The 24483-nt window shown below is 53.3% G+C and overlaps 1 protein-coding gene across 2 annotated transcripts in view; it reads right to left on the bottom strand.

Moving 5' to 3' along the window:
* Positions 1-16271, bottom strand: part of LOC142825160 (GTPase IMAP family member 5-like) — a 257445-nt gene extending 241174 nt beyond the window's left edge. For both annotated transcript variants that reach the window (XM_075916891.1, XM_075916890.1), the window contains exon 1: positions 16222-16271. The gene's annotated coding sequence lies outside the window, so the exon portion shown is untranslated. The remainder of the gene's footprint in view (positions 1-16221) is intronic.
* Between the last annotated feature and the right edge of the window lie 8212 nt (positions 16272-24483).

Genomic DNA, 24483 nt, shown 5'->3' with positions numbered 1-24483 from the left:
AGAGAGAGGGTGGAAGAGGGGAGGGGGAAACCTGGGAGGAGGGAGCTGGAAGGGAGAAGCCAGGGGAAGAAGGAGGAGGGGAAGTATAAAGCTATGGTACGCCATATCTTGAGTACTGTGTACAGATGTGGTCTCCTCACCTCAAAAAAAGGTATTTTGGCCTTGGAAAGGGTTCAGAAAAGGGCAACTACAATGATAAGGGGTTTGGAACAGGTCCCATATGAAGAGAGGCTAAAGAGACTGGGACTTTTCAGCTTAGAGGAGACTGAGGAGGGATATGATAGAGGTCTATAAAAGCATGAGTGGTGTGGAGAAGGTGAATAAAAAAAGTTTTTCATTAGTTCACATAAAGAAGGACTAGAGGACACCAAATGAAAGGAATGGGTAGCAGGTTTAAAACTAATAAGCGAACGTTCTTCTTCACACAGCACATAGTCAACCTGTAGAACTCCTTGCCACCGGAGGCTGTAAAGGCTAGGATTATAACAGAGTATAAAGAAAAGCTAGATAATTTAGGTCCATAAAAGGCTATTAGCAAGGGGGTAGAAATGGTGTTTGTGGAAGGCTGGAGATGGATGGCACGAGACAAATGGCTTGGTCACTGTCTTCGGTCCATCCCCTCCAGGGTCCCTAGGGTTGGCCGCTGTCGGCAGACAGGATACTAGACTAGATGGACCTTTAGTCTGACCCAGTACGGCCGTTCTTATGTTCTTATGTTCTAAGCTCAGGGCTCAGGGTTGGGGTCTCACTGGAACAACTTGATTTTCATGCAAACCTGCTCCTAGGTTCGCATGTGGCCTTTGGTGGTCAGGCTGGCAGCTCTCCTGCCCTAGATGGCCACTTTCCTGTGCCTAGTGCGGAGGTCATGGACGTTGGAGACCTCCCCCCAAACCTGGATGAGGTCCGCGATCTCCGCACTAGACCAGGCGGGTGCCCGCCGCTTGCAGCCCCGGGCAGGCTCCTGGAAGCCGCCAGCTTGGTCCCGGGAAGAGGCGGAGGGCTGGGTGGCAGCGGGTTGCTGGCTCGAGCCGTGACAGGTGCAGGGTCTGCTGGCTGGGTGCTGGAAGGCTTATACCTGGCACGGGCACTGTGGCCAGACTGTGGCCCCTTAAGGGCTCTGGGGCTGGGAGGGGGACAATAGAGTTTCCCTGGTGTTGGCCAGAGTGGCCACCAGGGCAAGCTGGGGAGGGCTAGCCTCCCACTAGTTTGAATTAAGTGGCTACACAGCCCTTAATTCAAACTAGTTAATTTGAACTAGGCTTTAGTCCTCGTGGAATGAGGTTTTCCTAGTTCGAATTAAGCGCTTCGCTAGTTCTAATTAAGTTTGAAATAGCGGTTTGCATGTGTAGCGCCTATCAAAGTTAATTCGAACTAACGGCTGTTAGTTCGAATTAACTTTGTAGTGTAGACATACCCAGGAGGTTTCTGGAGCCCCACCGACAGGGAGCTAAGTCTCACTGACCCAGCAGAGCCTGGGCTAGTGGATTGAACTGTGGGAACCAGGGCTTAAGGCCTCAGTGCACAAAGGGGCCGAGGGTCTAGCACCCACACACACTGGGTTAGGTGCCTCTGCTCCCTGCCTGGGGAGGGACAGGCAGAAGCCAGGAGCCATTGGGAGACACAGATGAGAAAGCTGAATCCTAAACCCGCCCCTAATGTATGTGGTGCCAGAGCCCGAGGTGCAGAGTGACACCCTGTCTGTGCCTGCCCCGCAGCCAGGATCGCCCAGCCAGGCAGCTGCAGTGAAATAGCCGTGGGAGGCAGACTTCCAGGGAGGAAGGAGATTCCTTTGGAAGAGCTGGGTGGCGATGAACCGCGGGTAAAGAATTCCACGGGAGGTATCGAATCCCAGCAGAACCGGGTCATTGGCAGCAAACATGCAAGTCCAGTTGGACACTGCAGGATTCTGGGAATTCTGGGAGCATTTCAAGCTTCCTTCCTCCCTGGAAGCTCCTGGCACAGGCACAACAGAGGCAGCAAGGCCCAGATTTATCAGGGTATTTCAGGGCCTAAGAATAGAAGCTGCAAAGTGGGATTTGCAGATGCACCTAATCAGGCCGGTGCCTGAGGCCCACTGCAGTTAGTGAAACTGCTTCTAAATGTGGGAGAGTTTCCCTAGACACGGGTGCCGACCCTGTGGTGGGCCTGGCTGCCCTGCAGGAGCTGAGGAAAGTCTGAGCTGCCGGGACCTGGTGGAGTCAGTGACAATCCCACGTTTCTGTTGTGCTCCCCCCCGGCCCGAGGATTTGCTGTGTGCTTCCAAGGCCTCCTCCAATACGTTTCCCATTTGCAGGAGTGATGGCCCAGGCCGGGACATTGATTTGCGAGAACCCACCAGAGGCTCAAGTGGCCCAGGGGCAATATTACAACCGGGGAGCCCAGAAAAGGATTTTTGAGCCTAGGGACTGTGGGAGAAAAATCAAATAACTCCAATTGTGTCTAAGGGGGACTGTGCAGGAAATCAAAACTCTCTAAAAGAAAACTGCTATCAGGGTTACAAGCTTTCCAGGCCTCTCTCCCTGTAACAGAGAGAAATCATCTTAACTCTAATCAAGACCCTTACAATGCCTCCTATCTCAACTTCATAGAGACTCCTAGTCTGTCACAATTTGTCATATAAACTCCTCACTCAGGTTCTCACGTGCCTTTGTTCTGTAAACCTGACATCTAGCACTTCTGGTGTGAACAGAAACCTCTCAGGGTACTTCTACACTACAACTTTAATTCGAACTAACTTAGTTCGAATTAGTTAATTCGAACTAAGCTAATTCGAACTAACGCGTCTAGAACTAAAAACTAGTTCGAATTAGCGTTTTGCTAATTCGAACTAGCGCGTCCTCACTGATTGGACGCAGGGGGGCATTTAAGGGCAGCTGAAACCGGTTCTGGCAGGCCATCAGGTCAGTAGTTGCTTTGTGTGGCTGCTGTCTGAGGCTATCTGAGGCTCGTGCTTAAAGGGACCCCCCTGGACAGCCGGTTCTCAGCTTTTCCTGCTTGCTTGCCTACCTCGCCGAGGGACAGCAAAGCGTCGGTCTCTGTGCCCGTCTGTGTCGGTGCTTCCCTTCGGGGGGGGGACGCCGCAGGTGGCAACATGGAGCCACGGCTCGCCCTGCACCTTCTGGTGCACGTTCTGGACTTGCTGCTGCAAGTCTGCCACCAATGGCTCGAGGCTGCCTGGCACCACCTGGGGAACGTCAGCCCCCTGCCTCTCCACCTGGCCGCCCTGGGGGCCGAGGAGGAGCCGCGGCGGCACCCCGGCACTGGCGTGCCCCGCCGCGTCTGGCGTCTGGACACCAGCAGCGACTGGTGGGACCACATCGTCCTGGAGCGCTGGGACGACCGACAGTGGACCCAGAACTTTAGGATGAGGAGGGACACCTTCCTGGAGCTCTGCGAGTGGCTCGCCCCTGCCCTGCGCAGAAGGGACACTCGCATGAGACCCGCCATCCCCCTCCAGAAGTGGGTGGCCATCGCCCTCTGGAAGCTCTACACGCTGGACAGCTACCGATCCGTCGGGAACCAGTTCGGCATGGGGAGATCCACCGTCGGAGCGGTGCTCATGCAGGTACGGCGCTCGTCGGCCACCGAGCCGGAGGGGACGGGGGCTGCGAGGAGGGGATGGGCCGCCCCAGGGACAAAGGGGGGGGGGTGGGAGGAGGCGAAAGCGCCCCACACCGGAGGGGTCGGTCTGTCCCGGTCGTACTACACGCCGCCAGGGGGGTTGCTTCCGGGAGTGGGGCGCGGGGCACTGCCAGGACACGCACGCTCCCAGGAACCCGGGCGCCCCACTGATTGGCGCTTTGCTGTGTCTCTCTCCGCAGGTGGTCAAGGCCATCAACCGGGTGCTGCTCCGCAGGGTGGTCCGCCTCGCCGACCCAGACGCCGTCATCCAGGGATTCGGCGCCCTCAGCTTCCCCAACTGCGGGGGGGGGCCATCGACGGGACGCACATCCCCATCCGTGCCCCGGAACACCAGGCATCTTGTTACGTGAACCGCAAGGGGTACTTCTCTGTGATCCTGCAGGCCGTGTGTGACCACCGGGGACAGTTCACGGACATTAATGTGGGCTGGTCTGGCAAAGCACACGACGCACGGGTGTACCGCAACTCCTCCGTGTGCCAGCGGCTGCAGGACGGGACCTTCTTCCCCGACCGCCAGGGTCGGGGACGTGGACATGCCTGTGTTCCTGGTGGGGGATGCCGCCTACCCACTGCAGCCCTGGCTCATGAAGCCCTACACGGGACACCTCAATCCCTCCCGCCAGGCCTTCAATGCCAGGCTGACCAGGGCCCGCATCGTGGTGGAGGGGGCCTTCGGGCGACTGAAAGCCCGCTTTCGATGCCTCCTCACCCGTCTGGACCTGGCCGAGCACAACATCCCTCCCGTGGTGGCGGCATGTTGTGTGCTCCACAATTTGTGTGAGCAGAAGGGGGAGGCTTTCCTGCCAGCCTGGATGGCTGAGGCTGACCGCATGGCTGGACACTACGGTCAGCCCCGCACCGCCGCCGTCCAGGAAGCCCAGCGGGGGGCCGTCCTGATCCGGGAAGCCCTGCGGGAGAGCTTCCAGGTGGAGGAGGAGGAGGACTGACCTCTCCCTTGCATGCCCCACTGGGGCCTTCTTCCACCCTACCCCCCCTCCTTCCCCTTTCCCCTCCCTACCTACTGTCAAATAAAGACACCTGTTTTTCAAACAAAAACGTCTGTTTATTTCACAGAACTGGGGTGGGGGGAGGGAGGAATGAAGGTGGGAGAAGGGAGGGGGAAACCTGGGACGAGGGAGCTGGAAGGGGAGGGGAGGGAAGGGAGGAAGGGAAAGGAAAGCTCAGGGGTGGGAGTCCGGCTGCCTCTCCCGTCTCGCCACACTGCGGGTCCGGGGGCGTTGGTGGGGAATGGTTGTGGAGGGTGGGGCAGGAGGGACGGGGGGTGTGGAGGAAGCAGGAGCGGAAGCAGGAGTGGGAGCAGGGGGAGCAAGAGGGGGAGCAGGGGGAGCAAGAGGGGAAGCAGGGGGAGGAGGAAATGGGAAGCGGTCCAGCAGGCTCTGGAGGTGGCCTCGCAGAGCATGGCCCTGCTCCTCCAGGGCCTCCAGACTCCTCCGGCGCAGCCTGAGGTCCTCCTGGACCCATTGGTCCTGGAGACGGAGCTGTCGATCCAGGAACCGGAGGTGCCGCCTCTGGTAGTCCTCCTGGTTCCTGGCTGTCCTGCTTGCCCGGGCACGGGCGGCTGCTGCAGGCGGGGTGGTGCGCCCTGCAGGCCCCGGTGCTGCAGCTGTGGTGCAAGAAGACTAGCGGTCAATTACCCCAGGGGCCCAGGTGTGTGAAACCCAGCTCCCCTCTGCAAGGCCAGGGCCCCTGCAGGATCCCCAGCTGCTGCTCCGTGGTGGGCAAGGCCCAGGCGCACGGTCCCGGGGCTCCCTCTCGCCCCAGCCCCCCCGTACACATAAGGGGAACACGAGGGTACTCACAGGTGGACGCCTCCCCGGCCTCTGATGATGCAGGCGAGCGGCTCTGTGGGGTGCCTCGGGGGTCCCGGGTCCTGGGCAGGCTGGCGGCAGGCTCCTGGCTCTCAGAGCCCTGTTCCTCCTCCTCTGTGTCCAGGAGCGGTCCCTCTGCCCCGGGGTCAATCACGTCCCGGGGGGCAGGGACGTCATGAGGCCCTAGGATGCAGTCCAGGGCATGGAAGTGGGGGCAGGCCTCCGGGTCGGCCCCTGGCAGGCAGGCCCGGGAGTAGGACTGCCGCAAGTCCTTAATTTTGCAGCGCACCTGCTCCCGGCTGCGCTGGTGGCCCCTGGCGGCCAGACTGGCAGCCATGCGTCCATAGACGGCCGCGTTCCGGTGGCTAGTGCGGAGATCGTGGACATTGGAGGCTTCCCCCCAAACCTCGATAAGGTCCACGATCTCCGCACTTGACCAGGCGGGCGCCCGCCTTTTGCGCCCCCGGGCAGGCTCCTGGGAGCCGCCAGGCTGGTCCTGGGGAGCAGTGGAGGGCTGGGAGCCCTCGGATGGCTGGCTCATCCTGTGGCAGGAGCAGGCTGTGCAGGCACGGGTGCTTGCAGCCTTGCAACTGGCACAAAGTGAGTAGCCAGCCCGTGGCCCTTTAAGGGCTCCGGGGCCGGGAGGGAGGCAATAGAGTTTCCCTGGTGTTGGCCAGAGTGGCCACCAGGGAAACATGGGAAGCCTTAGCCTCCCACTAGTTCGAATTAAGGGTCTACACAGCCCTTAATTCGAACTAGCTAGTTCGAACTAGGCTTAGTCCTCGTAAAATGAGGTTTACCTAGTTCGAACTAAGCGCTCTGTTAGTTCGAATTAAGTTCGAACTAACGGAGCGCTAGTGTAGCGCCTAGGAAAGTTAGTTCGAACTAACGTCCGTTAGTTCGAACTAACTTTTCAGTGTAGACATACCCTCAGAGTACTTCTGCTGAGACTTTGATATGTTCAAGAAAACAATCGACAGCTAAACTGTCTGAACATACTGTATAAAGGATCCTGAACCTGTCTCTCGGGGCTGCTGCTGCTCTCTCTCTGGTAGCTGTCAGCCTGCATGCATGCATAATGAAGTTTTCTTTCTAGATCTCTCTCCTGCCTCACTGCTTTGACCTCCAGCCTCGGACCCTTCTGGGGGCTCTGTACCCCAGGGGAGTGGGATTTCCCCAACAATTAGGGACTGAGTCCTTCTCCTCCTCCAGTCAGAGGAATCTAAGCTCCCTGCCCAGTGGCAAGGCCCATATGAGGTCACATGGCAGATGGAGCCAGTAATGTACCAAGTGCACCTGCCAGACCAATAAAAGAAAAAGCAGATCTACCATGGAAACCTCCTCAAACCGTGGCAGGAGCGTGAAGCGCTGCTCATTAATCCATACCCACCAGAACCCGCTCTAGGGCCCCAGGTGCCTGACTCCAGTGAAGACGAAATCCCGCGGCTGGGGGAGACGCTGATGGAACTGCAACAAAAGCAAGCCAGCTGCCTGCTGAAGGCCTTCTGAAAAACCTTTACCACACTTCCTGGACAAGCCACTGGGGCGACCCACACCATACAGATAATGCCCAGCCAGGTAGTCCAGGAGGGCAATCGCCCCTCCCCCAACAGCTGAGGGAGGTGGTGAGAAAGGAAGTCCAAGCAATGTTGAAGCTTGGGGTGATCGAATCGTCTAGAAGCGAGTGGCAAAGTCCTGTAGTACTTGTGCCGAAGCCTGACAGTAGCATATGATTTTGCATCAAATTCCAGAAGATAAACGCCATCTCTAAGTTCAATGCCTACCCAATGCCCTGGATTGAAGAGCTGCTGGACTGTCGGGGAACTGCCAACTATGTCACAACCCTCGATTTGACCAAGGGATACTGGAAAATCATGGTGGATCCGCCATCCTGGGAAAAGACATCCAGCCTATTTCACTTTGTCCGGATGCCCTTCGGCCTTCATGGCGCTCCTGCAACATTCCAGTGCATGATGGACAGCTTGCTGAGCCCCCCACACAGTAAGCTGCTGCCTACTTAGACGACATGATCATTTACAGCCAACAGTGGGACAAACACCTCTTCCAGGTGGCCGCCATGCTTTGGACTCTGCAAGATGTCAGCCTTACCACCAATCTGAAGAAATGCCGGATTGGCTGGCAAGACACCACCTGCCTGGGGTACCAGTTGGAGCAAGCGCTATTACGCCCCCCGTAGACAAAGTCCAAGCCATACAAAATCATCCCGCACCTAAAACCAAGAGGAAGGTGCGACAATTTCTGGGCCTAGCAGGGTATTATCGATGCTTTGTTCCCCGATTTGTGGCCATTGCAGACCCGCTCACCTCGCTCTTAACCAAAGACAGTCCCCAAAGGGTGCGCTAGACACCCGAATGCGAGGTGGCATTCCGGAATCAGAAAGATCCTCTGTGCCTAGAGGCAGTGCTATTTAGCCCTGATTTCAACTGTCTCTCTGTGGTTCAGATACATGCCTTACAAGTGGGATTAGAAGCAGTGCTGTCTCGGAACATAGAGGGAGAGGAACATCCGGTCCTGTATATAAGTAGAAGGCTCTTCCCAAGGGAGCGTAACTCCTCTATGCTGGAAAAGGAGGCCCTGGCCATTAAATAGGTGATTGATGCCTTGAGGTACTACCTCTTGGGCAGTCCCTTCATGGTGCTGACGGACCATGCACCACTCAAGTGGTTACATAGCATGAAGGACAAAAATGCCAGAATCCTGAGGTGGTACCTAGCCCTACAGTACACATGTAGGCTGTGTCTAGACTGGCCAGTTTTTCAGGAAAATCAGCCACTTTTGTGGAAAAACTTGCCAGCTGTCTACACTGGCTGCTTGAATTGCCGCAAAAGCACTGACGATCTCATGTAAGATTGTCGGTGCTTTTGTGGAAAAACTATGCTGCTCCCGTTCGGGCAAAAGTCTTTTTCCGAAAAACTTTTGCACAAGAGGGCCAGTGTAGACAACAGAGATTTGTTTTCCGCAAAAAAGACCCGATTGCGAAAATGGCGATCGGGGCTTTTTTGTAGAAAAGCACGTCTAGATTGGCCATGGACACTTTTCCGCAAAAAGTGCTTTTGCAGAAAAGTGTCCTGCCAATCTAGACGTGCTTTTCAGAAAATGCTTTTAATGGAAAACTTTTCTGTTAAAAGCATTTCCGGAAAATCATGCTAGTGTAGACGTAGCCTTACAGTACAGCACTGGCCTGGGAAAGAGAATGCCAATGCAGACTTTTTATCACGAGTCGGACAAAGTCAAGAGTCCAGCCCCGATACCTGGGCGCTGGACTTGAGGGGTGTGTGTGTGTAGTGCGTTGGAGTGGCCACCCACTGTCTCTGAAGGGGAGGCAACCCTCCAGAGCCTTGGTGGGCTGCACCTGTTCCTAATGAGCCACCTGGCCATAAGCCAAGGGGTGGAGCCAGACAGGTAAAAAGCCGCCAGCTAGGCCAGTGAGGGACCGACCACTGAAGAGGCTTTAGGACTCCCCTATACCTTAAGGAAGGGAGCTAAGGTGTGGTGAGGTGGAGAGCTGGCATGGAGCACCAGGGCCCCTTCTGCACAGCGGCCTGGAGGAACAACAGACTTCCCCGGGCTCCCCAAACTCCCAGCAAACCACTGAGGAGTGGCCAATGGACCTGGATCCCTGTGACTCCATGGGAGACCTACATGACTGCCAGGTACGCACTAAGGGGAGGAGGGAAGAGGCCCAGGGCACAGCATGGACGTAGACATGCCCGGATTAGTGTGTTTTGGGCTGGAGTTCCCACTGATCCAGCAGCAGTGAACTGCTGCCTCTAGGGCCCTGAGCTGGGGCACAGTGGAGTAGGTGGGCCTGTGCCCCCCCCCTCCCAGCCACCCACCGCTTGGGTGGTAGCCTCCCCCTCTCCCCCATTGCTGGCCAGCTTCCTGCAACCCTCGTGAGCCAGGAGGCCTGAATTGTGTAGATTATTTACAGACTGCCTTCCTGCAGACACACCCTATGCCAGAGCTGGGCCTTGATAACCTGCTGGGCCTTATCAACTGTTTGCTGGCTGCCCCATCCTGATCAAGAGCTGGGCCTTCCTAAACCGAGGCTTGGCAGCCTGCCCTGAACTGCGGCCTGGCCCCTGACTGTCATTTGCCGGCCTGTCCGAAACCAGGTTATTGTTCACATTTGTCACCCTGCCCTGAGGCAAGAGTGGGGACCCCGGACTGCTCATCAGATGTTAATTCCCCCCAGAGACTGAGCCGGGTGGAGTGGGGTGGAGTGGCCACCCGAAGGGGAGGCGCCCCTGTCAGAGCTGACTGGCTTACACAGCTTTTTCATTTGGCATTTTCAAGTGGCAGCAGGTGGGATGTGTGAGGGGATGCACCCCACACGGGGCTTGCCGGGAGCAATGGGGCCTGAGAGGCCAATTGTGGTGCCTGGCTCCACCAGGAGGCTATCCAGGCTCACCAGAATATGAAGCCCAGCAAGGAAGTAAAGGCTGGTCAGTAGAGAGCCAGGAAGCTGAGGGCAGAGGGAGGCCGCATAGTGGCCGTGGTCACTCTCTGGGGTCAGAGAGATGGGAAGGAGAAAAGCCAAGAGGCAGAAGCCCTGGGATCCTCAGCCACCCTGGAAGAAAGATCGACCCAGAGGAGCAGTGAGGAATGTCCCTGAGAAATATTGTCAGGAACTATCACTGATTATGGAGCTAGTGGGAGACTCCGGCAAGCAGCAGCTAATGGGATTTTGATGCATATTCCTCCTGTTTTCTGACAAATGTGGCACCCTGCATATGTGTTCATTTTTTAATTGTATCCTTTGGTATATATGGCTGTGACTATTTTCTTCCACTATTTGATCTGAGGAAGTGGGTCTGGCCCACGAAAGCTCATCACCTAATAAACCATCTTGTTAGTCTTTAAAGTGCTACATAGTCCTGTTTTTTGTTTCACCTGTAATGGAAGGAAACTCAGTAGCTGTGACTCACCACTGCCAGTGCCCTCACCTGGGTTCTGAGATCCTGGCTCAGAGAGATCCAACAGTCTAAGGATGGGAGTACTATGACCGACACTGACCAGTGCAGTGCACGGTCCTGTCACCAGACTAAGCAGCGTCTTATGCTGAGCATAAGCAGAGAAGAACTTGCAGCTTTCCACACTGTATTTTCCAAACCACACAGACCAAGAGATGTTGCCAGCTGCTCCCCTACAAACAGTGCTGCTCCTTGGGAGCAGGATCTGCAGGAAGGGTCAGAAACTAGACAAGTTCAGTCTGCAGGCCTATTCTCCGCATCCCAGCAAACCTCAAATGATCCTTGCCTTCTACCAGCTGCTCAGGGCAAATCATGATCAGAAGTGCTGACCAGCACCTGGTGACTGAGGGGTTAACTCAGATACCCACCAAAGGTGTCGACCAGGGCAGAGCGGGAGGGTCAGGCTGTCAGCCAATAATAATACATATAGGAATTTCAAACTGGAATAGAGTGTTTTCTCTCTCTCTCTTTTCTGTTTGAGATCAGAGCAGTTTCTCCCAGGTACTGAGGGAGATGGGGGACACTTTCTCTCTCCAAGAACAGACTTCTTGAAATGTGTAAGTAGGGAAAAGTTTAGCTAGTCTCTCAGGCTACGTCTACACTGGCATGATTTTCCGGAAATACTTTTAACGGAAAAGGTTTTCCGTTAAAAGTATTTCCGGAAAAGCGCATCTACATTGGTCCCGGAGTTATCGTTATAATGATGCGCTTTTGCGGAAAAGTGTGTCTACATTGGCAGCGAGCTTTTTCACAAAAGCAGAAGCCTGGAACCATTTTGAAGAGGGCAAAAGGCCACAAGACCTTTCCGGGGGCGGGGTTGGAGCTCCATTCAGACACGTGCTTAAAGAGGTCTCGCCAGACGGGGAGTAACGGTAGTTCGGAATAGGAAGCCTAGTCCGAACTACCTAGTTCGTGCCGCGTGTAGCCACGGGCACGGAGTCTGCACTAGCGGATATTTAAAAATGGCGGCGCCTGGCAACATGCAAATGAAGCCTGGGAAATTCAAATCCTGGGCTTCATTTGCAACTCCAGTTGCCTACATTAACCACCCTAGTTTGAACTAGGGTGGTAGTGTAGACATACCCTGGGGGTCCAGGGGGAGCCCATCTTTTGCAGGCCCTGGGGGCCTCCTGCACTGGGGGTGCAGGTGACTCAGCACCCAGAGCTGCCATGGCTGGCTCAGGTGGCTGCTGGGCAGGGCAGGAGCTCCGTGACAGACCTCAGGTCGCAGGTCTGAGGCAAGCTCCTGCCACATGTGCTCAGCAGCCTGCGACTGCTTTAGGAGCTCAGGTTACCAGGAAGTCCAGGGCTCCTACGGGGTCTCCTGGTGTCCAAACCTCTGGCCCTTTTGCACAACAGTTTTTCGCAAAAAGGACTTTTGCCCGAACGGGAGCAGCAAAGCTTTTCCAGAAAAGTGGCTGATTTTGCACAGTAGATCATCATTGCTTTTGTGGAAAATCAAGTGGCCAGTATAGACAGCTGTCAAGTTTTTCCAGAAAAGCGGCTGATTTTCCAGAAAAACTTGCTAGTCTAGACACAGCCTCAGAGTTTATTGTTTTCCTTGTTTGGGGTTTTGGAAATCATGTCTGAGCTGGCTAATTGCTTTTCCATTTTGTAACTCAGGATTCCAGCCCAGGGACTTTCCCTGAGTCTATGTCAAGTGGTGTTCTCGTCCATCCTCCCTGTTGAAGGGAAAGGACCGAGCAGGGATCGTCGAATTGAGGACGTAAATGCCTGGTTGTGCAGGTGGTGTCGCAGAGAGGGCTTTGGTTTCTTCGACCATGGGACTCTGTTCCGGGCGCAAGGATTGTTAGGAAGAGATGGGATCCACCTAACCAAGAGAGGAAGGAGCATCGTCGCGGGCAGGCTTGCAAACCTAGTGCGGAGGGTTTTAAACTAGGTTTGTCGGGGGACAGTGACCAAAACCCTGAGGGGAATGCAAAAGTCGGATACCGGGAAGAAATGCAGAGAGGAAGGAGCAAGAAAGGAGGACCCATGTTTCGAATGGAGAAGATAGGGCGATCAACTAGTTACCTGAAGTGTTTGTACACTTATGCGAGAAGCCTGGGCAACAAACAGGAAGAACTGGAGGCCCTGGCCCAGTCCAAGAAATATGATTTAATTGCGATAACAGAGACTTGGTGGGATGACTCGCATGAATGGAGTGCTGTCATGGAAGGGTATAGACTGTTCAGGAACAACAGGCAGGGGAGAAAAGGAGGAGGAGTTGCACTATATGTAAGAGAGCACCACGATTGCTCTGAACTCCAGTATAAAGAGGGAGAAAAACCTGTTGAGAGTCTATGGGTCAGGTTTAAAGGAGCAAACAACAGCAGTGATGTTGTGGTTGGTGTCTGCTACAGGCCACCGAATCAGGTGGATGAGGTAGATGAGGCTTTCTTCGGAAAACTGAGAGAAGCTTCCAGATCGCAGGCCCTGGTTCTCGTGGGGGACTTTAATCACCCTGACATCTGCTGGGAAACCAATACGGCAGTACACAGGCAATCCAGGAAGTTTTTGGAGACTGTTGGGGATAACTTTTTGACACAAGTGTTGAAGGATCCGACCAGGGGCTGTGCACAGCTTGACCTTCTGCTCACAAACAGGGAGGAACTAATAGGGGAAGTGGAGGTGGGTGACAACCTGGGAAGCAGTGATCATGAGATGGTAGATTTCAGGATCCTGACCAAAGGAAGAAAGAGAGTAGTAAAGTGCACACCTTGGACTTCAAACAAGCAGATTTTGACTCCCTCAGCGACCTGATGGGCAGAATCCCCTGGGACGTTAATATGAAGGGGAAAGGAGTCCAGGACAGCTGGCAGTGTTTTAAAGAAGCCTTATTGAAGGCACAGAAAGAAACCATCCCAATGCGTAGCAAGAGAGGCAGACATGGTAGTAGACTGGATTGGCTTACAGGGGAAATCCTTGGTGAACTTGAGCACAAAAAGGAAGCTTACAAAAAGTTGAAACTTGGACAAATGACCAGAGAGGACTTTAAAGGTATAGCTCGAGAATGCCGGAGGGTTATCAGGAAGGCGAAAGTGGAATTGGAATTGCGACTGGCTAAGGATGTTAAGGGTAACAAGAAAGGTTTCTACAGGCATGTTAACAAGAAGGTGGTGATCAGAGAGGGGGTGGGGCCCCTACTAGATGAAGGAGGTAATCTAGTGACAGATGATGTGGGGAAAGCTGAAGTACTCAATGTTTTCTTTGCCTCTGTATTCACAGACAAGGTTGGCTCCTGGATTTCTGCGCTAAGTGACACAACATGGAATGAAGATGGACAGCCCATGGTGGGTAAAGAACAGGTTAGGAACTATTTAGAGAAACTAAACATACACAAATCCATGGGTCTGGACTTAATGCATCCAAGGGTACTGAGGGAGTTGGCAAATGTCATTGAGGAGCCTTTGGCTATTATCTTTGAAAACTCATTGAGATCGAGAGAAATCCCGGATGATTGGAAAAGGGCAAATGTAGTGCCCATCTTCAAAAAAGGGAAGAAGGATGATTGAGAGAACTATAGGCCGGTGAGTCTTACCTCGGTTCCTGGAAAAATCATGGAAGGGATCCTTAAGGAATCCATTTTGAGGCACTTGGATGAGAGGAAAGTGATTAGGAATAGTCAGCATGGATTCACAAAGGGCAAGTCGTGCCTGACCAATCTGATTAGCTTCTATGATGAGGAAACTGGCTCGGTGGACATGGGAAAGTCAGTGGATGTGATATACCTTGACTTTAGAAAGGCTTTTGATCTGGTCTCCCACAATATTCTTGCCAGTGAATTAAGGGAATATGGATTGGATAAATGGACGGTAAGATGGATAGAAAGATGGCTAGAAGGCCGGGCCCAGCGGGTAGTGATCAATGGCTCGATGTCAGGATGGCGGTCGGTTTCTAGCGGAGTGCCCCAAGGTTCGGTTCTAGGACTGGTTTTGTTCAATATCTTTATTAATGACCTGGATGAGGAGATAGATTGCACCCTCAGCAAGTTTGCGGATGACACTAAGCTGGGGGGAGAGGTAGATACGCTAGAGGGCAGAGATAGGGTACAGAATGACTTAGACAAATTGGAGGATTGGGCCACAAGAAATCTGATGAGGTTCAACAAGGACAAGTGTAGAGTCCTGCACTTGGGACAGAAGAATCCCAAGCATAGTTATAAGCTGGGGACCAACCAATTAAGCAGCAGTTCTGCAGAAAAGGATCTGGTGGTTACAGTGGATGAGAAGCTGGATAGGAGTCAACAGTGTGCCCTTGTAGCCAAGATGGCTAATGGCATATTAGGTTGCATTAAGAGGAGCATTGCCAACAGATCCAGAGATGTCATCATTCCCTTTTATTCAGCTTTGGTGAGGCCACATCTGGAGTATTGTGTCCAGTTCTGGGCCCCCCACTACAAAAAGGATGTGGACTCATTGGAGAGGGTCCAGCAGAGGGCAACCAAAATGATTAGGGAGCTGGAGCATATGACTTATGAGGAGAGGCTGAGGGACTTGGGTCTGTTTAGTCTGCAGAAGCGAAGAGTGAGGGGGGATTTGATAGCAGCCTTCAACTTCCTGAAGGGAGGTTCCAAAGAGGATGGAGAGAGGCTGTTCTCAGTAGTGACAGATGGCAGAACAAGGAGGAATGGTCTCAAGTTCTGGTGGGAGAGGTCCAGGTTGGATATTAGGAAAAACTATTTCACTAGGAGGGTGGTGAAGCACTGGAATGGGTTCCCTAGGGAAGTAGTGGAGTCTCCATCTCTAGAGGTGTTTAAGTCTCGGCTTGACAAAGTCCTGGCAGGGTTGATTTAGTTGGGATTGGTCCTGCCTAGAGCAGGGGGCTGGACTTGATGACCTTCTGAGGTCTCTTCCAACTCTATGGTTCTATGAACTGAGAGAAGCTTCCAGATCGCAGGCCCTGGTTCTCATGGGGGACTTTAATCACCCTGACATCTGCTGGGAAACCAATACAGCAGTACACAGGCAATCCAGGAAGTTTTTGGAGAATGTTGGGGATAACTTCTTGACACAAGTGCTGAAGCATCTGACCAGGGGCCGTGCACAGCTTGACCTTCTGCTCACAAACAGGGAGGAACTAATAGGGGAAGTAAAGGTGGGTGACAACCTGGGCAGCAGTGATCATGAGATGGTTGAGTTCAGAATCCTTATGAAAGGAAGAAAGGAGAGTAGCAAAATACACACCCTGGACTTCAGAAAAGCATACTGTGACTCCCTGGCTATGTCTAGACTGCATCCCTCTGTCGGCAGAGGGATGCAGATTAGGCACATCAAAATTGCTAATGAAGCGGGGATTTAAATATACTTCAGTTCGTTATCATAAACATGGCCACTGCTTTTTTCAGAACAGAGCTTTTTTTAAAAAAATTGGCAGTCTAGAGGGGGATCTTTTGAAAAAGGGGTGTCTGTCATGAGTCAGAAAACCACTGGGCGAAAGCCCCGGCTGGCAGAGCACACCATGACCCAGAACCCCCCAGCAACCTGCCAGCCTGAGCCTTCTCAGTAGCCTGTACCACAGGCAGGTGCCATTGCATCCCTCAGGAGCAAGCATGTGAATTGGAACATCCCCCGACGCCTTGCAAATGGCTCAGAACAGCCTGTGAAAACTGGTGGTTTTCTGCCCATTGATTTCAGACATTTCAGAATGCTCCCTGTGCGCCAAGAGCATTCCCCATGGCGGTGATCAGTCCCACCAACTTCCCTTCTGGACTCACAGCCGCATTTTAAAAGAAACACGTAACGAGCATCACATACCTTTGTGTGGACATCTGAGCTCAGAGTGGCCGTGAGTTTGCTCTCTCTCCGTGTCTGTCTCTCAAGGCTGCATGTCCCCTCTGGGCAGCTAAGCTGTGAACACGCCCATTTTAGGGCTTCTTAGTTTCAATTTTGGTCTCTCACAAGCTCCTGTGAGAAGGGGAAAAGTACGATGGGCTTTGTGTGTGGCTGGGAGGATGGGGAGCAGAGAAGGGAAGAGGGACTGACAGCAATAAACACAGATGCCAGAGAAGCCAACGTTTCTCCACAACTTTTACAGGAAGTGGGTTAGTGCCAGCGAGCCGCTCAAAAACATCCGCCACACAGGAAACAGTGAGGAGTGAAGTCGTTCTCCTCAGAACTGAAAAGACTGAGAATGGAACAGCACAAGCAGGTCTGATCGGGGTATTTCAGTTCTCCCAACCATTTTTTCTTGTAAAGAATCTAAGAATGGCCATAAGAGGCCAGACCAAAGGTCCGTCCAGCCCAGTGTCCTCTCTGCTGACAGTGGCCAGTGCCAGGTGCCCCAGAGGGACACAACAGGGAACCATCACATGCTGTATCCCCTGTTGTCATCTCCCAGCATCCGGCAAACAGAAATTACAGACATCATCTCTAACCATCCTGGTTAATTGCCACTGATGGTCCTAACCTTCATGAACTTATCTAATTCTATTTAAACCCTTTTATAATCTTGGCCTTCACAACATCCCCTAGCAAGGAGTTCCACAGGTTGGCTATGTGCTGCATGAAGAAAATGCTTCTTTTGTTTGTTTTAAACCAGCTGCCTATTAATTGCATTTGCTGACCCCTATCTCTTGTGTCCTGAAATTTAGTAAACATGAAGGCTACGTCTACACTGGCATAATTTTCCGAAAATGCTTTTAACGGAAAAGTTTTCCGTTAAAAGCATTTTTGGAAAAATCGCGTCTAGATTAGCCACGGATGCTTTTCCGCAAAAGCACTTTTTGCGGAAAAGCATCCGTGGCTAATCTAGACGTGGTTTTCTGCAAAAAAGCCCCGATCGCCATTTTTGCGATCTTGGCTTTTTTGCAGATAACAGTACTGTGCTGTCTACACTGGCCCTTTTGCACTAAAGTCTTTCGGAAAAATACTTTTGCCCGAACGGGAGCAGCATAGTTTTTCCAGAAAAGCACTGATGATTTTACATGAGATCGTCAGTGCTTTTGTGGAAATTCAAGCGGCCAGTGTAGACAGCTGGCAAGTTTTTCCACAAAATCAGATGATTTTGCGGAAAAACTTGCCAGTCTAGACACAGCTGAAATGAATGTAGATGCCTATTTCCTAGAACTGGAAGGAACCTTGAAAGGGCATCGAGTCCAGTCCCCTGCCTTCACAGCAGGACCAAATATCATCCCTGATAGATTTTGTCCCAGACTCCTAAATGGCCTTCTCAAGGACTGCACTCACAACGCTTGAGTTTAGCAGGCCAATGCTCAAATCACTGAGCTATCCCTCCTCCCAAATAACACTGCTTTACTTTACTTTCTCCATACCTCTTATGATCTTATAGACCAGCATAGTCTCTCTTATTTTTCTATTTTCCAAGATAAAAAGTCCCCATCTTTTAAATCTCTCCTTCTATGGCAGTTGTTCCAAACCCCTGCTCAGTCTTCCAGCCCTTTTCTGAGCCTTTTCCAATGCCACAATATTGTTTTTGAGATGAGGTGACCACATCTGCACTCAGTACTCAAATCATGGAGTTATATAAAGGCAAATGCTATTTTCTGTCTTTTTATCTATCCCTTTCCTAATGATTCCCATTTTTCTATCTGTCTTCTGATTGCTGCTGCATGTGTAGGTTTTTTGGTTTTGGTTTTTTTTTTGAGAAATATCCAGGCTATGTCTAGACTGCAGGATTCTTTCGAAAGAACCTTTTTCGAAAGCATCTTTCGAAAGAGGCTCTTTCGAAAGAGCGCGTCTAGACTACAATGCGCGGATCAAAAGATTGATCCGCTATTTCGAAAAAGAGCATCCAGACTGCTGGACGCTCTTTCGAAATTGAAAGCCACCCGTAACTGCTTCTGCCAGGGCATGGGGGCAGCATTTCCTTCCGGGTGCTGCCTGCCTGCCCTTTGCAGAGACGCGTGGTGAGAGGGACACTCCTGAACACCCGTTGCTCTGCTCCTGCAGCTGCCTTTGCTGTCCCTTGAGGAATTTTGCAAGGCATTGCAGTGCTGGTTTGGAGTGCTCAGCTTCCTGGGACACCCCAGCAGCTTTTTTCTTTTGAGGTTTTTCTGCTTGCAGACCCTTATTTTTGGCATGGAGCCAGAGCTGCCCCTGGGCAGATGATGGCCCCACACCACCATACTGCAGCTGTTGCTGCATCTTCATGACACAGTCATGAGGCTCCTTCCCGAGCTGGACCCAGACCAGAGGTACGAGGGGCTCCTCCGTCAAGCAGACGCACTGCCCTTGCCTCCAAACTTTTTCGTGGACAGGCGTGTTTGGAGGTTTGACACCAGCTCTGACTGGTGGGACCGGCTCGTGATGGAGATCTGGGATGACCAAGACTGGCTACGGAACTTCCGCATGAGAAAGACCACTTTCCAGGAGCTGTGTACCTGGCTCGCCCCTGCTCTGCAACGGCAAGACACCCACCTGCGGCCCGCCATCCCCCTGGAAAAGAGGGTCGCCATTGCCCTCTGGAAGCTGGCAACCCCCGACAGCTACCGCTCCGTGGGACACCAATTTGGCGTGGGGAGATCTACTGTCGGGGCCGTCTTGATGGAGGTAAGTCATTGTCTGGGGACAGTCACAGTTTGGGGTGGGGGGGAAGGGAGACTGTCAGGAAGGGCCAAGTGGAGTGGGAGTGGGAGGGAGCTCCTCCACTCACCCTGAATTGGGGGGGGGTTCTGAGGAGGGGATTCCCGGGCTGTTTGTTTGAGAGGGAAGGTGGGCGGTGGGTTCTCCTCCTAAGACATAAGGCACCCCTTCTAACACTTTGTTGTCTGTCTCGTTCTGCAGGTGGTGAGGGCCATCAATTCGGAGCTGCTCAACAGGCTCATCTGTCTACCGGATCAGGACAGCGTCATGGCCGGCTTTGCTGCCCTCGGCTTCCCCAATTGCGGAGGAGCGCTCGATGGGACACACATTGCCATCCGTGCACCGCCCCATCGAGCAGCCCAATTCATCAATAGAAAGGGCTACTTTTCTATGGTCCTCCAGGCCCTGGTCGACCATCGTGGCCAGTTTTCTGACATTTGTGTTGGGTGGTCAGGGCGGGCACACGATGCCCGCATCTTCAGGAACTCGTACCTGTACCGGAGGCTTCAGGCAGGAACATTTTTCCCCCATCGCCAGTTTGCGGTTGGGGATGTGCACATGCCGGTGTGCATAGTGGCTGATGCCGCCTATCCCCTGATGCCGTGGCTGATGAAGCCCTACACCGGCCAGCTGGATGCGAGCAAGGAGCAATTTAATGCTCACCTTAACCGGGCTCGCAACCAGGTCGAATGTGCGTTTGGCCGTTTAAAGGGCAGATTCCGGTGCTTGCTCACACGCCTCGACATGGGGGAGACCAACATCCCCGAGGTGGTGGCCGCGTGTTGCGTCCTCCATAACCTCGTGGAGCGGAAAGGGGAGGCCTTCCTACCAGGGTGGGGGAGAGCTGCTGATGCCCAGGAGAGGCTCTTTGCCCAGCCCCGGACAGCTGCCATCCGCCAGGCTCACCGGTCTGCAGTTGGCATCCGGGAGGCCCTCCGGGAGCAATTCTCCAGTGGAGGCCACTGAGTGCACTGAGGGGCTTCTGCCTGGGGACTGGGCCCTGGCCCAATAGGAGCATCCCTCCACAACACATCTCCTGACCCAGTTTGGACACATCACTTACACCAGGGTGTGTTTCAAAATAAAATGTTCTCTTTACTTGTTAGGTAATATGTACAAAATTATAAATGTTGCAAACATAACAAAAAATTTTTTCATTTTTGTTGTTGCCAAACTATATACAATAAATAAACAGTTCGTTTAACCCTTTGTTTGTGCTTTATAACTGGGGTGATGGGGGTGATTGAAACCTGGAGGGGGCAAGGGGACTGGAAACCTGGAGGGGAGAAGGGGATCAGGTTGAACGGGGCTTGGCAGATTTCCCTTTCCTGCCTGGGCCTCGTGTTTGAGGTGCTCCCCGGGTGCGGGATCGGGTGGTGCACCTGTCGGTTGGCTGGCTGCTGGGGGGCTCTTGGGACGTGGAAGCCTAGGGGAGAGGAGGGCCAGGGGGAGAGAGGGGCTGGGGAGCTGGGGGGGCTGGGGGAGAGGGAGGTCCAAGGGGGGAAAGGGATGCTGTTGTGGAAGGGGGGTTTGGTGTGGTGGGGTCATGGGGTGCTGGAGGAGCAGGACCAGGCACAGCAGCAGGCAAGCCGCTGACCTCCCTGAGAGTGGCGTACAGCACCATGCGCTGCAGGACCAGCTCATTCATGAGCCGATCACGCCACCGCTCCTCTGCCTCCGCCCTCTGGAGCAGGATGGCGTTCTGCTCCTGCACAGCCTCGACGTGCTGCCGGAGGATGTCGGCGTAGACACGCCTGTGTCTGCGGCTCCCATGTCTCCGAGATGGAGATGGAGATGGAGGTGGGGCTGGGGTGCTGCGGCCCTCTTCCACGGCTGGTCCGGCTGTGGAGGAACAGAAGAAGACACAATCAGTCCTATAAACTGGACTCTGTAGCACTGAAAATACTAACAGGATGGTTTATTAGGGGATGAGCTTTCCAGGGCCAGACCCACTTCCTCAGATCACAGTAACACGGCTACATTTCTATCACAATCAGTCATGTGTGCAACAGCTGTCCAAAAGGGCATGCCCTCTCCCTTGAGACAGGGGAATCAGACGTTCTGAAGGTCACACTGTGTGTGTGTGTGTGTGTGTGACCTGGGCATCAGCCTGAGCATGACAGGTTTCCCTTGTGCATCACCCACTGTGCACCCACCCACCTACCTCCCCCCCCCGGGTGTGACACAAACTCACTGTACTCACCTGCTGCTTCCTCTCCCGCGCCAGATGACGCCTGGGAGGCCTCAGAGGTCTGGGTGACTGGCTCCAGGGTGAGGGTCGCCGTCTCCTCGGTGTCCTCCTCCTCTGGGCCCATGTCCCCGTCTCCAGACTGGTGTAGCTCCCGCTCTGGAGCGTCCACCACGGGGTCTGCCAATCCAGACTGGACGAACCGCCGTGGTGTGCGTGCTTCGCCACTACCACCCAGGATCTGGTCCAGCTCGGGGTAGTAGGGGCAGTAGTGGGGGGCTGCCCCAGAACGGGAGCTCTCCTCCCTGGCTTTGGCGTAGCCCTGCCGCAGCTCCTTCACTTTGGAGCGCACCTGGTCCTGGGTGCGGGGGTAGTGGCCCTTCTGGGCCAGGGCTTCAGCCATGCGGCCATAAATTTCGGCATTTCGCCGCCGGCTTTTGAGGGCCTGTAAGGCCTCCTCCTCTCCCCACAGCTCCAGCAGGCTCTTTATCTCTGCGCCGGACCAGGATGGTGCCCGGCGCTTGGAGCCCTTGGCTGGGTCCTCAGAAGGCTCGGAGGAAGGGCCAGGACGCTCTTGGGGCTGTGACATGCTGCAGCAAGGTCGCCGTGTGCTCTGGCTCCTTGTCTGCAACAAGTGTCTGTGAGGGTGCCTGTCCCTTTAAGGAATGGCTGCAGCCAGGAACCACAGACGTGCAACCCATGGCCCAGATTGTCCACCAGGGCTTCTTCCTGGAGGCCAATAATTTCGAAAGAAAGGGCTCCCCCCGTCCACACTCACGTTCTTTCGACGGATCTCCCTCGAAAAAGGCGTTCTTCCTCGTGAAACGAGGTTTACCGCCGTCGAAAGAAAAGCCGCGTTCTTTCGATTTAATTTCGAAAGAACGCGGCTTGAGTCTGGACGCAGGGGAAGTTCTTTCGAAAAAAGGGTACTTTTTTCGAAAGAACCCCTGAGTCTGGACACAGCCCCAGAATGACCACAAAATCTTGAATGGCAACAGCTAATACTGACCCCATTACTGTATAGCTGCATCTAGACTGGCAAGTTTTTGCACAAAAGCGGTCGGTTTTGCGCAAAAACTTGCCAGCTGTCTACACTGGCCGCTTGAATTTGTGCAAGAACACTGACGATCTCATGTAAGATTGTCAGTGTTCTTGCGCAAATACGCTGATGCTCCTGGTCAGGAAAAAGTCCTCTTGTGCAAATGTTTTTGCACAAGAGGGCCAGTGTAGACAGGGAAGGACTTTTTTGCGCAAAAAAGCCCTGATGGCGAAAATGGCCACTGGAGCTTTCTTGCGCAAAACCACATCTATATTGGCCACGGATGCTTTTGCATAAAAGCATCCATGCCAATCTAGACGCGCTTTTATGGAAATACTTTTAATGGAAAAACTTTTCCGTTAAAAGTATTTCTGCAAAATGTTGCCAGTCTAGGTGCAGCCGGTATGTGTAGCTGAGGTTATGTTTTCCAGTATACAATACTTCACATTTGCCAACACTGAATTTTGTTCACCAGGTCCAGAGAAGAGCAACAGAAATGATGAAAGGTCTAGAGAGCATGAGCTAGGAGGGAAGACTGAAAGAATTGGGCTTGTTTAGTTTAGACTATAGGGCTATGCCCCCTGCTCTCAATGCTCCCTGTTGAGGGGTGCCCTGTGCTGGAAGGCTCCTTGAGTCTAATCCCCTTTCAGGACATGACTTGGTCTTCCCCAAGCTCCTTCACAGAACCCTGCAATGGTCTAAGGCTATCCCTCTAACCCCTTACTCAGGGTAAGGGGGTCCAGAGGCCTGAGTCTGCACACCAGTCCCCTCTAGGCAACAGCCCATACACATGTCCTCTTTACTAGGAGCAATATTGCCAATTGGCCAGAGTCCATATGCAAGTCCCCTTTCTTAGGGGTATTACAGCCCAGAGGACTACTCCAAATTTCAAGTCCTTTACTAGGGGTTATACGGCCTAGCAGCCAGAGTCCATACACAAATTCCCTTCACTAGGGAGAATATGACCCTAAGACCTAATCTGTAGACAAATAGGAAGACTTCCCCCACACAAGCTAGCTAAGGGGAATGGATGGGGGCCAGGCCCCCCCCCCCCCACTCCACTGGGTCCAGCCCAGGGCCCTGTTGGCAGGGGTGTGTTTCACTGCCTGCTTGGCGGGGAATCCTGCCGCAACACAACTCCCCACCCTAGGCTACTTCCTACTGTTCCTTGTCCGATGTTCATAGAATCCTACAGTCTCAGGGCAGGCAGAGCCCTCAGGAGTCATCCAACCCCTCGCCCAAGGCAGGATCAACCCCAACTCAATCATCCCAGCCAGGGCTTTGACAAGCCAAAACTTAAACACCTCTAGGGATGGAGATTTCACCTCCCGTTGTCTCGCTCTTGTTTTCCGGCTCCATGGGCTGCGTCTCTCCACCTGCCTGCTGCTGGGAGCTCTGGATGAATCTGCTCCCCTGGTTCCAGAGCCTTCTCCACACCTCCTTCTTCTGCAGTCTGCCCAGAATGAGCTGCTCCGGAGGCTTTTATAGTCTGCCTGCCCCGGGGGCATGCCCAGTAGGCCTGTGGGGGTGGAGCCCTCTCAGCCAGCTGAGCCAAGGGAATTCCCTGGGCCTCAGTGTGGGGTTGATACACCCCGTCACACTTGCCACCCCACTGCTCTCTGGGAGTTGGAAGCCCCAGCTCTCCCATGCCCCTGCGACCTGTACTTCAGTTTGATCCCCCATCTCCTTTCCTACACTCACCCTCCTCCCTAACCCCCCCTTTCCCCTCCCCACCCCACATTGCCCATCCCCCTGCCTCCATTCCTTCCACAGACTCTAGTATTGCCTCTCTCCATTGTGAAACTGACCATTTGTCCCCCTCCTTTGTTTCTTACCTTTTAACCTGTTACACTGCTCTACAGCCAAAATGCTTCTGAAATAAATGTAGTAAAACTTTACTAATTCTGGGTCACTGAGAATGAAAATGATGCTTAAAATTGTTGATTGGCTCTAGTTTTCAAGATATGCTATTGGGTCAGTATATACAACCCTTGACTTGGGAATGGTGGAGGATGAGTTATAAAGGGAAGGGATCTCAATTTAAACCAGAAATGACTAATATACATCTTTAACTGGATCTATGAATAAATCTATGACTGGGTTTGGACAGTACTTGCTTTTTAGGCAAAACAATGAATGAAGCAATCTGAAGCTGGTATTGCGTCATACATGATGGGTACGTCTAGACTACAGGGTTTTGTCGACAGAAGTTTTGTCAACAGTATCTGTCGACAAAACTTCTGTCGAC

This window comes from Pelodiscus sinensis, unplaced genomic scaffold (assembly GCF_049634645.1).
Source record: "Pelodiscus sinensis isolate JC-2024 unplaced genomic scaffold, ASM4963464v1 ctg40, whole genome shotgun sequence".
NCBI classification, from domain to species: Eukaryota; Metazoa; Chordata; order Testudines; family Trionychidae; genus Pelodiscus; species Pelodiscus sinensis.
The sequence above is the reverse complement of the archived record's forward strand: the minus strand, read 5'-3'. Positions and strand labels throughout refer to the sequence as shown.